Here is a 12,431-nt window from a genome sequence, read left to right on the forward strand (position 1 = left end):
TGACTCCGCTATCCTTAAGAGTTCTATCTAGCTCTCTCTTGAATGCATTCAGAGAATTGGCCTCCACTGCCTTCTGAGGCAGAGAATTCCACAGATTTACAACTCTCTGACTGTAGGATGAATCATCGTACCACAACCAGAGAGCAGTGCTGAACTACTATCTAACTCACTGGAGACCCTCGGACTATCTTTGATCAGACTTTACTGGGTTTATCTTGCACTAAACATTATTCATCTTATTCCCCTTATCATGTATCTGTGGACTGTGGATGGCTCGATGGTAACCATGTGTGGTCTTTCCACTGACAGATTAGCACGCAACAAAACTTTTTCACTGTACCTCAGTACACGTGACAATAAACTAAACTCAAACTCAAACCATCACAGGGATCTATAGGAGGTGCTGCCACAAAAAGTCAACCACCATCATTAAGGATCCACACCACCCCGGTCACACTCTCATTTTACTCCTGCCATTGGGAAGAAGGTACAGTAGTCTGAAAACAATGACTACCAGGTTCAAGAACAGCTTCCCACCAACCTTCAGGCTCTCGAACAACATAAACACCAACTCAACCATGTACTGTCTTGAATGCACGATGGACTTCCGGCCTTTTTGGGACTATTATTCTTTTCTTTTTATTTATTGGACTTATTTTTGTTTGTTAGGTTATCTATGAGTACAATCTTTACAGACCGTGCGGCACGGTGGCACAGCGGTAGAGTTGCTGCCTTACAGCGAATGCAGCGCCTGAGACTCAGGTTCGATCCTGACTACGGGCGCCGTCTGTACGGAGTTTGTACGTTCTCCCCCTGACGTGCGTGGGTTTTCTCCGAGATCTTCGGTTTCCTCCCACACTCCAAAGACGTACAGGTTTGTAGGTTAATTGACTGGGTAAAATGTAAAAATTGTCCCTAGTGTGTGTAGGATAGTGTTAATGTGCGGGGATCGCTGGGCGGCGCGGACTCGGTGGGCCGAAGGGCCTGTTTCCGCGCTGTATCTCTAAATCTAAAAAAAATCTAAAATCTAGATCTGTTATGCTGTTGCAATTCAGAATTTTCGGTCCATTTGACAATTAAACACTCTTGACAACTTTTATGTTATGCAATAAAAAACATATTGAGATGATCTAATTCCTTGCTCTACCTGAATGCTCCCATTCTGTGCTTCGGGGTTTGTGGAAGCTCAGGACTTTCTGTCCAGGAGCATTCTGTGCTCTCTTCATTTTAGCACCACTCTGCGTTTCAATTCTTCCAACCAAAGTGGAGCACCTTTCATTTAGCCTACCTGCCAATTGTTTGCCTCTCCAATTTACGTTATTGATATTCCTTAACAGACTCTTTGTGTAATCCTTATAACTTGCTTTCCTAATTACTTCTGTGTTGTCAGAAGGCTTGGCAACGGAATATCCCCGTCAATAACATAGATTCTGGAAAGGACATTCGTGGCCAACTGACGATTTGCAACAATCCGTCTTCCTCGCGGTTACTTTTCCTTGCGACTCCAGTTCATTTCCTCCTTTCTCAGTTTTGAATTCATAACCTTCTGCACCTGATAAGGTGAAACATTCAGATAGACACAAAGTGCTGGAGTAATTCAACGGGACAGGCAGCATCTCTGGATCTGAAAAAGGATCTCGACCCGAAACGTCGCCCATTCCTTCTCTCCAGAGATGCTGCCTGTCCCGCTGAGTTACTCCAGCATTTTGTGCCTATCTTCGGTAGCACCTGCAGTTCCTCCCGACACATGTGAAGCATTCACTCCAGGTAGAGATTCACTGAATACAATGACTTTTTACAATCTTTTATCCATAGTAAGACCACAGTGAGGATATTCGCTGATGATTGCAATATGTTCATTTCCACTTACCACTCCTCAACAAATAAAGCATCCTCTGCCTGCATGCATTGGACCTAGACAACATTCACCCCTGGCAGGCTTGCCGATTGTTTCGGTGAACGCCTCCACTCAGTCTGCCTAAGCATACCTGATCTCCCGGTTGCTCAACACTTTAATTCCCCCTCCCATTCCCACACTGACCTTGCTGTCCTCCATTGTCAGAGTGAGGCCCAATGCAAATTGGAGGAGCAGCACCTCATAGTTTGCTTGGCCAGCTTACACCCCAGCGGTATGAGCATTGACTTATCTAACTTCAGGTAACCCTTGCTTTTCCTCTCTCTCCATCCCTCCCCTTCCCAGTTCTCCCACCAGTCTCACTGTCTCTGACTACATTCTATCTCTGTTTGCTTTGTTGTTGTTTGCTTCGCCAGCCATCAATGATCTATTCTACATTTCCCTTGATCTACATTCCCTTTGTCCTATTTTCACACCTTTACACTTCCATATCTATGTATCTCCCCCTCCCCTGACATTAGTATGAAGAAGGCTCTCGACCCGAACTGTCACCCATTCCTTCTCTCCAGAGATGCTGCCTGTCCCGCTGAGTTACTCCAGCACTTTTGTGCCTATCTTCGGTTTAAACCAGCATCTGCAGTTCCTTCCTACACATTCAGTCATGGCAAGTAAGATTCATGTTGTATCAACTACAAGGCATAAAGTCGGAGCATGATAAACTAAATCCTGCTTGCCTGGATGAATATAACTTATATTAGATGTTGGTGTGGACACACTTGGGGTACTGAGTTCAGATTTGCCACCCTGCCATGTAAAGATCCCATTAACCTGGAAAGAGTGCAGAAACTATTGATGAGGATGTTGCCAGGACTCGAGGGCTGAGCTACAGGGAGATGTCGGGCAGGCTAGGTTTTTAATCCTTGGAGTGCAGGGTAACCTCATAGGGATAACCTTATGGAAGTGTAAAAAATCATGAGGGGCATAGACAGGGTGAATACACCTGGCCTTTTCCCCAGGGTTGGAGAATCATGAACTTGAGAGAGCATGTTTAATGTGATGGGATAGATTTAACAGGAACCTGAGGTACCATTTTTACACGCAGAGGGTGGCATAAACATGGAATTAGTTGTCAGTGGGATTTGAATTGGCACACAGATAGAAACCATTTCAAGGAATATGGGTCAAACATGGGCAAATGGCACTAGCTTAGATGGGTCCTCTTGGTCAGCATGGATGAGTTGGGCCGAAGGGCCTGTTTCCATGCCGCCTAACTCTCTGACTATTTCACTCTCAAGAAGCTCAACACGGCGGCACGGTGGCACAGCAGTAGAGCTATGGCCTTACAGCGCCAGAGACCCGGGTGTGATCCTGACTACGGGCGCTGTCTGTACGGAGTTTGTACGTCCTCCCCGTGACCTGCATGGGTTTTCTCCAAGATCTTCGGTTTCCTCCCATGCCCCAAAGACGTACAGGTTTGTAGGTTAATTTAGTTTAGTTTAGAGATACAACGCGGAAACAAGTCCTTCGGCCCACCAGCCAACCAGCGATCCACGCACATTAACACTATCCTACACCCACTCGGGACAATTTTTACATTTACCAAGCCAATTAACCTACAAACCTGCATGTCTTTGGAGTGTGGGAGGAAACCGAAGATCTCGGAGAAAACCCACGCAGCTCATGGGGAGAACGTGCAAACTCTGTACAGACAGCACCCGTAGTCGGGATCGAACACGGGTCTCCGGCGCTGCATTCGCTGTGAGGCAGCAACTCTACCGCCGCGCCACCAGTGCCTTGCATTAAATGTAAATTTGTCCCTAATGTGTAGGATGGTGTTAATGTGCGGGGATCGCAGGTCAGTGTGGACTCAGTGGGCCGAAGGGCCTGATTCCAAGCTGTACCTCTCAACTGAACTAAACAAAACCTTCCAGAAGACAGTGGTCCATTTGTCTGGCACCTCATGAAACACTAAACAGTCATTCTCCCCACAACCAGTAGCAGCAGTGAATGCCATTTATAAAATGCACGCCATTTACCCATCCCCTCGGTTCTGCAGTTCCCATGCCGTTCTTCCTCATGATATCACCTTTGTCGCCAGAGAAGGAAAAGGCCTCAGGGTCACTGAAACCCATTACCTTCACATGGGGTTGCCAACTTCCTCACTCCCAAACAAAGGACAAAGGGTGACGTCACCCGCCCCGCGTCCCACGAGACCTCACCCAGCCAGCGGCCACGTGCTCCCCGCTCCATCAATGGTGGCCGCAGGACTACAGCAGTTCAAGTGGGTTACTCAGCACCATCTTCCCGAGAGCAATTCTAAGATTACTTAACTACTGTCTTTTTAAAACAAACTCCGTACAGACAGCACCCGTAGTCGGGATCGAACCCGGGTCTCTGGCGCTACATTCACTGTAAGGCAGCAACTCTACCGCTGCGCCACCATGCCGCCCATACTGACTGTGGTGTGAGTTTCTACATGTACTGACTAGTGTGGGTGTCAGCGTGTTCTTACCGTGGAGTAGATTTCCGTATGTTCTTGCTGCAGTATTTTTCCTCACTATGTTATTGTCTATTGTCTATTGTCATAAGATCATGTGATAGGAGCAGAAATAGGCCATTCGGCCGATCAAGTCCACTCCGCCATTCAATCATGGCTGATCTATCATAAGATCATAAGTGATAGGCGTAAAATTAGGCCGTTCGGCCCATCAAGACTACTCTGCCATTCAATCATGGCTGATCTATCTCTCGCTCCTAACCCCATTCTCCTGCCTTCTCTCCATAACCCCTGTCACCCGTACTAATCGAGAATCTATCTATCTCTGCCTTTGATATGATCCTTTGACTTGGCCTCCACAGCCTTCTGTGGCAATGAATTCCACAGATTCGCCACCCTCTGACTAAAGAAATTCCTCCTCATCTCCTTCCTGAAGGAACGTCCTTTAATTCTGAGGCTGTGACCTTGGGTTCTCAACTCCCCCACCAGTGGAAACATCCCTCTCCACATCCACTCTATCCAAGCCTTTCACGATTCGGTAAGTGTCAGTGAGATCCCCCCTGTTCAATGTTCTGGCTGTAGTGTGGAGCTCGGTGTGTTGTGACAATGCTGTCTGTTTCTCTTGCTCTCTTACGTATATGGCCACTGACTCCGCATTACAGAGACCCTGGTGCATGATATGTTTCATCGTCTTTCAGTTACTGCAGTAAAGATGGGTGATGCAAACAGAATGGAGACGCACTGAGACCAGTTTCTGTGATTGCCTAACAGATCCGCTTTCATTCATCACAAGCCTATCAGAATATTATTGGATATCTTCTTTTCAAAAGGCCATCTGAGTTAAACATGTGTGCAGAACAATTATAATTAAATATTCAAATGATTTAAAAATCTTTATTAAATATATGTGCCATTTGGCCAGATTGCCCACATCTCATCTAATTGTGTGTTTTTTAACACATGGTCCTGTGTAACTGCGTTGTACGTTGATGGCAGCAGGAGGTTGACAGGTCTATTTGTTATTCTCAGTAACTATCTCAGCCACCTGCTCACCTCCAGTAGCTCAGGTGTAAATATTTAATGAGGCAGCAGATGCTGTAAAGCACAGGCTAGGTGTAAATGCTTTTCAGAGACCCCTCCGACTATCATCGATAGGTTAGAGCACAGGAGGAAGCCACTCGGCTCATCGAGTTCGTGGCAGCTCTCTTCCAAAGCGACCCACTTCCCCCACCCCTCAGCTCTCACCTCTATTGCCCTGTGGAGTCATGGAGTGACACAGTGTGGAAACAGGCCCAATCGCTCCAACTTGCCCACACCGTCCCAGCTACACTAGTCCCACCTGCCAGCGTTTGGTCCACATCCCTCCAAACCTGTCCGATCCATGTACCTGTCTAACTGTTTCTTAAACGTTGGGATAGTCCCAGCCTCAACTACCTCCTCTGGCAGCTTGTTCCTTACACCCACCACCCTTTGTGTGAAAAAGTTACCCCCTCAGATCCCTATGAAATCTTTTCCCCTTCACCTCAAACCTATGTTCTCTGGCCTGTATCTACCGAATTCCCTCCTGCAGATTGCAGTGGAGCCTGTGTCCACCACATCTGCAGGCAATGCATTCCAGATTCCAACCACGTGCAGGACAAGAAAGATTTCCTTCATGTCCTCCTTAATCTTATTCCTCCTTATTTTATACGTGTGACCTCTAGTCCTCGATCCTTCTACAAAGGGAACCTCCTCCCCATCCAGGCCCCTCATCACATTACACACTTCTATCCGATCTCACCTCCGTCTTTTCTTTTCTAAAGGTCCCAGAGTCTCTAATTAATCTTTGTAGCTGTATTCCATCATTCCAAGAACCTTTCTCATAAATCTCCACTGGACAGTGTCCAATGCCACCATACCCTCCATGCAATAACGCGGCCAGAATTGAACACCACTCTGATTGAGGCTAGATCAGCTTTTGCTAAATGTTCAGCATGATTTCCACTACTTGGTGCCTCCAACAGCTTGTTCCATGCACACAGTGGCTGCCTCGCCAACAGTCTGTCTGTCCTTTCTACTGTTTTTATTATTTTAAGTATGTGTTAAAGTATGTTTTAGTGTTCCTTGGTTTGTTTTATGTGTGGGGGGTGGGGGGGGGGGGGGGGGGGGAATTGGGGGAAACATTTTTTCAATCTCTTACCTCGACACAGATGCGATTTTTCTCCATGTGGTATCCCCGTCCCCACTGCGGCCTAACATCGCGGAGTTGGCGGCCTTTCCTGGAGACCGGCCTGGCGCTTCAAGCCGCGGGCACGGCACGGACTTTAACATCGCGGAGCTGCGATCCTTTGCCGAGGGTCGACTGTGGAGAGCTCCAACCGCGGGGCCTGTGGACTTTAACATCGTGAAGCCCCCGGTCTCTGGTAGGAAGAGGCCGACTCGGAAGATCCATGCCGCGGAGAGTTTCAACCGACCCGACGCGGGGAGTTTCGATCATCCCGACGCGAGGGCCTCGGACATCGGACCGTCGGCAGCGGCGACTACGGATGGTTCAACAGCCCCGACCACGGGTGAACAAAGAGGAAGATGATTGAGCTTTATTACCTTCCATCAGAGGCCCAGGAGCGGTTGGAGCGGTTGGAGCAGCTTCCGGGTGGTAGGTTTAAAAACCGAGCGCGGGGCTTTGTTTTCACAGAGGCCCAGGAGCGGTTGGAGGCGGTTGGAGCAGCGTTGGAGGCGGTTGGAGCAGCGTTGGAGCAGCGTTGGAGGCGGTTGGAGGCGGTTGGAGCAGCGTTGGAGCGGTTGGAGGCGGTTGGAGCAGCGTTGGAGCGGTTGGAGGCGGTTGGAGCAGCGTTGGAGGCGGTTGGAGCAGCGTTGGAGCGGTTGGAGGCGGTTGGAGCAGCGTTGGAGCGGTTGGAGGCGGTTGGAGCAGCGTAAAAACGTTCCATCTCACTTCAAAATAAGTGGTCTGGAGGAAGCCGCTGATTGGTGGAAGCGGACTAGAGGAAGCAGCTGATTGGGCGTAACCCCGGGGTTGTATTTCTGCTTTTTGTTCGTACTTTTAGTTAAGGGTTCAGTGAGTTAAGGGTTCAGTGAGTTAAGGGTTCAGTGAGTTAAGGGTTCAGTGAGTTAAGGGTTCAGTGAGTTAAGGGTTCAGTGAGTTAAGGGTTCAGTGAGTTAAGGGTTCAGTGAGTTAAGGGTTCAGTGAGTTAAGGGTTCAGTGAGTTAAGGGTTCAGTGAGTTAAGGGTTCAGTGAGTTAAGGGTTCAGTGAGTTAAGGGTTCAGTGAGTTAAGGGTTCAGTGAGTTAAGGGTTCAGTGAGTTAAGGGTTCAGTGAGTTAAGGGTTCAGTGAGTTAAGGGTTCAGTGAGTTAAGGGTTCAGTGAGTTAAGGGTTCAGTGAGTTAAGGGTTCAGTGAGTTAAGGGTTCAGTGAGTTAAGGGTTCAGTGAGTTAAGGGTTCAGTGAGTTAAGGGTTCAGTGAGTTAAGGGTTCAGTGAGTTAAGGGTTCAGTGAGTTAAGGGTTCAGTGAGTTAAGGGTTCAGTGAGTTAAGGGTTCAGTGAGTTAAGGGTTCAGTGAGTTAAGGGTTCAGTGAGTTAAGGGTTCAGTGAGTTAAGGGTTCAGTGAGTTAAGGGTTCAGTGAGTTAAGGGTTCAGTGAGTTAAGGGTTCAGTGAGTTAAGGGTTCAGTGAGTTCAGGGTTCAGTGAGTTCAGGGTTCAGTGAGTTAAGGGTTCAGTGAGTTCAGGGTTCAGTGAGTTAAGGGTTCAGTGAGTTAAGGGTTCAGTGAGTTAAGGGTTCAGTGAGTTAAGGGTTCAGTGAGTTAAGGGTTCAGTGAGTTAAGGGTTCAGTGAGTTAAGGGTTCAGTGAGTTCAGGGTTCAGTGAGTTAAGGGTTCAGTGAGTTAAGGGTTCAGTGAGTTAAGGGTTCAGTGAGTTAAGGGTTCAGTGAGTTAAGGGTTCAGTGAGTTAAGGGTTCAGTGAGTTAAGGGTTCAGTGAGTTAAGGGTTCAGTGAGTTAAGGGTTCAGTGAGTTAAGGGTTCAGTGAGTTCAGGGTTCAGTGAGTTCAGGGTTCAGTGAGTTAAGGGTTCAGTGAGTTCAGGGTTCAGTGAGTTAAGGGTTCAGTGAGTTAAGGGTTCAGTGAGTTAAGGGTTCAGTGAGTTAAGGGTTCAATGAGTTAAGGGTTCAGTGAGTTAAGGGTTCAGTGAGTTAAGGGTTCAGTGAGTTAAGGATTCAGTGAGTTAAGGGTTCAGTGAGTTAAGGGTTCAGTGAGTTAAGGGTTCAGTGAGTTAAGGGTTCAGTGAGTTTAAGGTACAGTGCTTTTTAGTAAAGGTACAGTTTAAAGGATTAAGATTTTTAAAGTGGGAGTGAGTTGATTTAATTTGGGGGTAAGACATGTCAGTTGAGATCGGCTCCGTGGATTGCTCATCCTGCAACATGTGGGAGATCAGGGATATTGTCGGTGTCCCTGATGACTACGAGTGCAGGAAGTGTGCCCAGCTGCAGCTCCTGGCAGACCGCATTGAACGGTTGGAGCTGCGGTTGGACTCATACTGGAGCATCCACGATGCTGAGAAGGTCATGAATAGCACGTACAGTGAGTTGGCCACACCGCAGGTAAAAGATAAGCGGACAGAAAGGAAACGGGTGGCCACTAGCCAGCATAACAGTAGGCAGGTAATGCAGGAGTCCCCTGCGGTCATCTCCCTCCTAAACAGATATGCCATTTTGGATACTGTTGGGGGAGATGGCTCATCAGGGGAAGGCAGCAGCAGCCAAGTTCGTGGCACCATGGGTGGCTCTGCGGCAAAAGAGGGGAGGAAAAAGAGTGGAAGGGCTATAGTAATAGGGGATTCAATTGTAAGGGGAATAGACAGGCGTTTCTGCGGCCGCAAACGAGACTCCAGGATGGTATGTTGCCTCCCTAGTGCAAGGGTCAGGGATGTCTCTGAGTGGCTGCAGGACATTCTGGAGGGGGAGGGTGAACAGCCAGTTGTCGTGGTGCACATTGGCACCAACGATATAGGTAAAAAACGGGATGAGGTCCTACAAGGTGAATTTAAGGAGCTAGGAGATAAACTTAAAAGTAGGACCTCAAAGGTAATAATCTCTTGATTACTACCAGTGCCACGTGCTAGTCAGAGTAGAAATAGGAGGATATTTCAGATGAATACGTGGCTTGAAAAATGGTGCAAGGGGGAGGGATTCAAATTTCTAGGACATTGGAACCAGTTCTGGGAGAGGTGGGACCAGTACAAACAGGACGGTCTGCACCTGAGCTGGAATGGAACCAATGTCCTTGGGGGAAGTGTTTGCTAGTGCTGTCGGGGAGGATTTAAACTAATGTGGCAGGGGGATGGGAGCATGAGCAGAGAGACAGAGGGGTGTAAAATGAGGGTAGAAGCAATAGGTAGCAAGGTGAAAAGTAAAAGTGGCAGGCAGACAAATCCAGGGCAAAAATCAAAAAGGACCACTTCTCAACATAATTGTATAAGGGGTAAGAGTGTTGTAAAAATAAGCCTGAAGGCTTTGTGTCTCAATGCAAGGAGTATACGTAATAAGGTGGATGAATTAAATGTAGAGATAGTTTTTAATGATTATGATATAGTTGGGATTACGGAGACATGGCTCCAGGGTGACCAAGGCTGGGAGCTCAACATCCAGGGATATTCTATATTCAGGCGGGATAGACAGAAAGGAAAAGGAGGTGGGGTAGCATTGCTGGTTAGAGAGGAGATTAAAGCAGTGGAAAGGAAGGACATTAGCTCAGAGGAAGTGGAATCGATATGGGTAGAGCTACAAAACACTAAGGGGCAGAAAAGTTAGTGGGAGTTGTGTACAGGCCACCTAACAGCAGTAGTGAGGTTGGGGATGGCATCAAACAGGAAATTAGAAATGCGTGCACTAAAGGTGCAGCAGTTATAATGGGTGACTTCAATCTACATATAGATTGGGTGAACCAAATTGGCAGGGGTGCTGAGGAGGAGGATTTCTTGGAATGTTTGCGAGATGGTTTTCTAAACCAACATGTCGAGGAACCAACGAGAGAGCAGGCCATTCTAGACTGGGTATTGAGTAATGAGGAAGGGTTAGTTAGCAGTCTTGTTGTGCGAGGCCCCTTGGGCAAGAGTGACCATAATATGGTAGAGTTCTTCATTAGGATGGAGAGTGACAAAGTCAATACGGAAACAAGTGTTCTGAACTTAAAGAAAGGTAACTTTGAGGGTATGAGGTGTGAATTGTCCAAGATAGACTGGCAATTGATGCTGAAAGGGTTGACGGTGGACATGCAATGGAAGGCATTTAAAGGTCGCATGGATGAACTACAGCAAGTGTTCATCCCAGTTTGGCAAAAGAACAAACCAGGAAAGATAGTGCATCCGTGGCTAACAAGGGAAATCAAGGATAGTATTAAAACAAAAGATGAAGCATACAGATTAGCCAGAAAAAGTAGCGTACCAGAGGACTGGGAGAAATTCAGAGTCCAGCAGAGGAGGACAAAGGGCTTAATTAGGAAAGGAAAAATAGATTATGAGGGAAAACTGGCAAGGAACATTAAAACTGACTGCAAAAGCTTTTATAGATATGTGAAGAGAAAAAGATTAGTTAAGACAAATGTAGGTCCCTTGCAGTCGGAAACAGGTGAATTGATCATAGGGAACAAGGAGATGGCAGACCAATTGAACAACTACTTTGGTTCTGTCTTCACTAAGGAAGACATAAACAGTCTGCCGGAAACAGCGGGGGACCGGGGGTCAAATGAGATGGAGGAACTGAGGGAAATCCAGGTTAGTCAGGAAGTGGTGTTAGGTAAATTAAATGGATTAAAGGCAGATAAATCCCCAGGGCCAGATCGGCTGCATCACAGAGTGCTTAAGGAAGTAGCCTCAGAAATAGTGGATGCATTAGTGATAATTTTTCAAAACTCTTTAGATTCTGGAGTAGTTCCTGAGGACTGGAGGGTAGCTAATGTAACCCCACTTTTTAAAAAGGGAAGGAGAGAGAAAACGGGGAATTATAGACCAGTTAGCCTAACATCGGTAGTGGGGAAAATGCTAGAGTCAGTTATTAAAGATGTGATAGCATCTCATTTGGAAAGTGGTGAAATCATCGGACAAAGTCAGCATGGATTTACAAAAGGCAAATCATGTCTGACGAATCTTATAGAATTTTTCGAGGATGTAACTAGTAGAGTGGATAAGGGAGAACCAGTCGATGTGTTGTATCTGGACTTTCAGAAGGCCTTCAACAAGGTCCCACATAGGAGATTGGTGTACAAACTTAAAGCACACGGTATTGAGGGTTCAGTGTTGAGGTGGATAGAAAATTGGTTGGCGGACAGGAAGCAAAGAGTAGGAATAAACGGGTCCTTTTCGGAATGGCAGGCAGTGACTAGCGGGGTACCGCAAAGCTCAGTGCTGGGACCCCAGTTATTTACAGTGTATATTAATGATTTGGACGAGGGAATTGCATGCAACATCTCTAAGTTTGTGGATGACACGAAGCTGGGTGGCAGTGTTAGCTGCGAGGAGGATGCTAGGAGGCTGATTAGTGACTTGGATAGATTGGGCGAGTGGGCAAATGCATGGCAGATGCAATATAATGTGGATAAATGTGAGGTTATCCACTTTGGCGGCAAGAACAGGAAAGCAGAGTATTACCTGAATGATGACCGATTAGGAGATGGGGAGATGCAACGTGACCTGGGTGTCATGGTGCACCAGTCATTGAAAGCAAGCGTGCAGGTGCAGCAGGCAGTGAAGAAAGCGAATGGTATGTTTGCATTCATAGCAAGAGGATTTGAGTTTAGGAGCAGGGAGGTTCTACTGCAGTTGTACAGGGCATTGGTGAGACCGCACCTGGAGTATTGTGTGCAGTTTTGGTCTCCTAACCTGAGGAAAGACGTTCTTGCCTTAGAGGGAGTACAGAGAAGGTTCACCAGATTAATCATATGAAGAAAGACTGGATAGACTAGGCTTGTACTCGCTGGAATTTAGAAGACTGAGGGGGGATCTTATAGAAACATATAAAATTCTTAAGGGGTTGGAGAGGCTAGATGCGGGAAGATTGTTCCCGATGTTGGGGGAGTCCAGAACCAGGGGTCACAG

The sequence above is a fragment of the Rhinoraja longicauda genome, chromosome 22, assembly GCF_053455715.1.
Source record: "Rhinoraja longicauda isolate Sanriku21f chromosome 22, sRhiLon1.1, whole genome shotgun sequence".
Taxonomy (NCBI): domain Eukaryota; kingdom Metazoa; phylum Chordata; class Chondrichthyes; order Rajiformes; family Arhynchobatidae; genus Rhinoraja; species Rhinoraja longicauda.